Source organism: Silene latifolia, chromosome Y, assembly GCF_048544455.1.
Source record: "Silene latifolia isolate original U9 population chromosome Y, ASM4854445v1, whole genome shotgun sequence".
NCBI lineage: Eukaryota > Viridiplantae > Streptophyta > Magnoliopsida > Caryophyllales > Caryophyllaceae > Silene > Silene latifolia.
This window is the reverse complement of record NC_133538.1, coordinates 294,268,694-294,273,960: the sequence shown is the minus strand read 5'-3', so window position 1 is coordinate 294,273,960 and position 5,267 is coordinate 294,268,694. Positions and strand designations below refer to the sequence as shown.

Sequence of the window (5,267 nt, the reverse complement as noted above, 5' to 3'; positions counted from 1 at the left end):
TTCCTCAAGTCTAGCCATAGCTTGTGCAAACTTCAAGTTGATTGTGTCGATATGGGAGCTTAGTTGGGCACCTAATTGAGTAACGGCGTCCACTTCATGCTTTCCTCCTCTAGTAGCCTTGCGAGGCCTACTATATTGTGAGTTATGGACCGCCATTTCCTCAATCTTGTTCCATGTTTGATTGTCATCAACTTCGGTGAACATTCCATTTGATCCCATATTGAGAATGTTCCTAGAATCTTCATATAAACCATTCCAAAATTGTTGCACCAAAAACCATTCGCTAAGTCCATGGTGAGGACATGAGTGACAAATTCCCTTGAACCGCTCCCAAGCTTCATACAAAGACTCTTCATCCCTTTGCTTAAAACCCGTAATTTGAGCTCTTAGCATGTTGGTCTTTTCCGGTGGGTAGAATTTTTTGTAGAAAGCTAGAGCCAACTTCTTCCAAGAATCTATTCCAAGGGTGGCCTTATCAAGGCCCTTCAACCATTGCTTTGCGGTGCCGATTAAGGAAAAAGGAAATAACACCCATCTAATTTGGTCTTGAGTCACGCCCGTTTGAGAGATAGCATCACAATAATCGCAAAAGGTTTCCATATGAGAATGAGGGTCCTCACTAGGCATTCCCCCAAATTGGCTCCTCTCAACTAGTTGGATGAAGGCGGACTTGGCAATAAAATTTCCGGTGAGATGTTGCGGTGTAGGAGTACCATTTGGTAGATTCTCCTCGGTGGGTACGGAGTGTGACGAGAATTTTGGCATTGTAGGTGGATTTTGTGGGGTATTGTGTAATGGGTTTTCTTCTCCTTCTATTGCGAAAGGATTGACAAACTCACTAGTGGGTTGAACAACTTCACTAACACCTCTCAAATTCCTCCTAACAAGTCTCCTATTGTTCGTCAAGGTTCTTTCGATTTCACGGTCAAAAGGTAACAAATCACTTTGTAACCTTCTAGACATGCAAAATATCAAACAACTCAAAAACAATTAGAACAAACCTTGAGGATTTTTAATTCCTCAAGGCGAAAAAAGACACAACTAATAACAAAAAAGGAAATCTAAATCAAACAAACACCGTCCCCGGCAACGGCGCCATTTTTTATCCGGACGATGTCGTCACTCATCCAATCAAACACATTTATAATACTCAACATACAACTAGTTAGCGGTAAGTCGAGGTCGATCCATGGGATGGTGTGCTTTGGGTTCTAAGTCTATCTATCTCAATTTATGCTAGTGTAACGATTTGATGGGGTTTGTAGTTGTGTTCTAGGCTAATGCAAACAATAAGGTAAAACAAGCAATAAAAGGAAGGATGTAAATAATTGATAAAAAGTGCTAGGATATCATGGGGGCATAGGGGATTCATGGTGTTGATCATACAAACATGTTCACAATGTTGCAAGCAATTAATGTTGTGGGGGAACCGAGTTGGTTTATGTCTTACGGTTCATAGGAAGAGTTGGGTCCCGGAGCCGAATCGATTAGATTGTACAACACCTACAAGTCGACTTACTTTCCTCCTATTCAACTTCTATGCATGGTCTAACAAGACTCGAGTTGGTTTATATCTTACAAGTCAAGTTGAGTAGATAAGAGATGGTAAAAATGCAAGGATTCATAGGCTTAGCATTTCATCAAACATAACATGTGCATAAAGTTGACATCACAACAAGCAAGCAATTTAATCATGTGAACATATTAGATTAAGCATGAATCAATCCCCATGTTTGTTTCCCTTAATTACCCACTAATCCTAGCTAAGAGACTACTCACTCATTATCAAGTTTAACATGCTAACAAGGTTGTCAATCATATTAACAAGGTAAAACATGATGAACAAGTAAGAAAGATTAACAATAATTAAAACAAGGATTAAGAGAGTTATACCTATGGAGATTCCAAAATAATAATGCAAAGAATAATAGAAGAAATTGATGATTGATGGAAAGTTGTCAATCTCCCAATAATAACCCAATAATCTTCAATTACCCAATAATAAACTTGAATAATAAACTTGAACAATAATTAAGGAGAGATTAATGTGTAATTTGTGTGGAAAGATTGAGATTAATCTATTCTAATCTACTCCTAATCTAATCTAAGAAAGCTTGATTTAATCTAATAAAACTTGGTTCTAATATAATAAAACTTGATGGTTTGATTATTACAAATGGGGTATTTATAGTGGAAATTAGGTGGATGCATTAGGGTTAACTAAGGGCTAAACTAGTAATTACACTTTTGAGATTTGAGCAGGGAGAAGCCGGTATTTTTCGAAGGAAGGGCGTCTTTCACGGAGCTTGAACTACACGAAAATTGCTGTAAAGGAATCCGAGCGGATTAGTGTCGGGACGGGCGGATTGTAGCAAGGGAATCCGAGCGGATTTGGAGCAAGACGCTCGGGCAAAAAGAGAGGGAATCCGACCGGATTTGGAGCAATCCGAGCGGATTTGGGAGGACGAGCGTCTTCAGCGCGGGACGAGCGGATTCCTGTACAGCTTCTTTGTTTGAGCTCGGATTGTAAAACGGACATCATTTTCTCATCCGGACTCCTATTGGAGTGATTCAAAAGCCTAGATCGCTTGTTTTTTCGACGCCGTTCCATCTAGTATATTTTCAGAGCCAAAAGAGCAACCCTTGGTTTGCGTTCCGAGCAGTTTTCTTCATGAATGGCTTCCTTGCTTTTCCTCCTTGCTTTAAACCTTATGACCCTTCTATATACTCTTTATTCCTACATCTTTGGTCATCATTCTTGCCTCTTCTTCATACTAGTCCATCTAATATCATCAATAAGCTTCCAAATATGCACGAAAGACGGGAATTTCCGCCTTATTATCTCCTTTTCTACAAAACATATGAAATGCGATAGAAAAGCAAATAGGAAGGTTTTGACGGATAAAATGGCCAAAGAATGTTATAATAGTATGCAAAATAGGCTCAATTAGGGGACTAAATGTGCGCAAATAATGTTCACATCAAATATATTTGATGTGACCATAATTGGCGCATATTTAGCCCCCGAATTACCCTTGTTTCCATGCTTTTTAGTGCTTATTTGGGTCATTTCTTATCTTTAGTTCTTTGTTTTGAATATTCTTTGAGATTTTGATCCCTTGGTAGGAAAGGAGTAAGAATCTTGCATTTTCATGGCAAATCGAGACTAAATTGATCAAATTCAATGACCAAGCATCAAGGAGAGACAAGATTAGAAGGCCTTTGTACATATCTTAGTAGAAGAGCAATGTTGAGAAAAGATCCTTGAGTCCCCAAGGAAATCCCCAAGGAATTTATGAAGAAAAGGGAAGAAAAGAAGAAGTTACCACGCTGACTGACAATCCGAGCGGATTGTCAACAATCCGCCCGTCCTGCCCTTGCACAATCCGAGCGTCCCGGTGAATCCGCTCGGATTCCCCTCGCAATCCGCCGGATTCCCGAAATCCGCTCGGATTCCATCGCCCAAATCCGGCCGTCCCGACCTGAATCCGCCCGGATTCCTTCACAGCACGGGTTGTCTTCTTCAAGCTACGAAAAGAGAAGCCCTTCTCTCCAAAAATATCGGCTTCTCCTTGCTCAACTTAAAAAGTGTAATTACTAGTTTAGCCCTTAGTTAACCCTAATGCATCCTCCCTAATTTTCACTATAAATACCCCATTAGTCTAATTAGAGGAGCATGTTCTTCTTATCAATAATTAGTGTAGTTAATATCAATCAAATCTCTCTTCAATATTGTAATCAAGTATAAATCAAGTTTTAATCCAAGTTTTAGTTCTTTAATCTCTCTTTTGTTCATCCTTTATTTTGGGTAATTGAAGATTATTTGGGTTATTATTGGGAGATTGACAACCTCTCAATCTAGCATTCAAGTACTTCTATTATTCTTGGTTTATTATTGGAATCATTAGTAGGTATAATCTCTTAATCCCTTTTTAATTATTGTTAATTACTTTCATTTATTCATCATGTTTTATATTGTTGGTATGATTGACAACCTTGCTAGCATGATCAACATGATAATGAGTGAGTAGTCTCTTAGCTAGGGTTAATGGGTGATTAGGGGAAACCAACATGGGGAATGATTCATGCTTAAATTAATATGCTTTCATATCTTATTTGCTTGCTTGTTTTGATCTCAACTCATGCACATGTTATATTTGATGAAATGCTAAGCCTATGAATCCTTGCATTTCATATCATCTCCTATCTTTTCAATGAGACTTGTAAGACATAACCCAACTCGAGTCTCATTAGACAATGCATGTTGTTGAGTAGGGAAGATTAAGTCGACTTGTAGGTGTTGTACAATCTAATCGATTCGGCTCCGGGACCCAAACTTTCCTAGGATTGTAAGATATAACCCAACTCAATCCATCACAACAATAATTGCTTGCTTATAATTTGAGAACATGTTTGTATGATCATATCCCATGATTCCCCTATGATCCCATGACACCCTAGTGCCTTTAATCAATTGTTTACACCCCTTTTTATTCATCTTGCTTGTTTATTTTCATTGTTATTTTAGTTTAGTAACCTTCTACATCAACCCAATTTGTGACACCCCTTAGACACCGCTAGTTACAATAGAAATCTCATTTCAACTCCCGTCCCTTGGGATCCGACCTTTACTTGCCTCTTTACTAATTGTAGAGTTGCTTGTTAAGCTATAAATTGTGTTTTGATTCGACCGTGACCAACGACCACATCTATTTACTTGTGAATACTTAGCGGGATCGCATCAAAAATGGCGTCGTTGCCACTAGTGAGTTCCCCGGCAACGGCGCCATTTTGATCCGGACGATGTCGTCACTCATCCAATCAAACACATTTATAATACTCAACATACAACTAGTTAGCGGTAAGTCGAGGTCGATCCATGGGACGGTGTGCTTTGGGTTCTAAGTCTATCTATCTCAATTTATGCTAGTGTCACGATTTGATGGGGTTTGTAGTTGTGTTCTAGGCTAATGCAAACAATAAGGTAAAACAAGCAATAAAAGGAAGGATGTAAATAATTGATAAAAAGTGCTAGGATATCATGGGGGCATAGGGGATTCATGGTGTTGATCATACAAACATGTTCACAATGTTGCAAGCAATTAATGTTGTGGGGGAACCGAGTTGGTTTATGTCTTACGGTTCATAGGAAGAGTTGGGTCCCGGAGCCGAATCGATTAGATTGTACAACACCTACAAGTCGACTTACTTTCCTCCTATTCAACTTCTATACATGGTCTAACAAGACTCGAGTTGGTTTATATCTT

At 38.9% G+C, this 5,267-nt stretch overlaps 1 non-coding gene across 1 annotated transcript; it reads left to right on the top strand.

Annotated features, from left to right (window-relative positions):
• Positions 1-286: 286 nt before the first annotated feature.
• On the top strand, positions 287-393 carry LOC141636933 (small nucleolar RNA R71). The gene has a single exon (XR_012541499.1). It is a non-coding gene; the product is annotated as a small nucleolar RNA R71 (small nucleolar RNA).
• Positions 394-5,267: the final 4,874 nt, after the last annotated feature.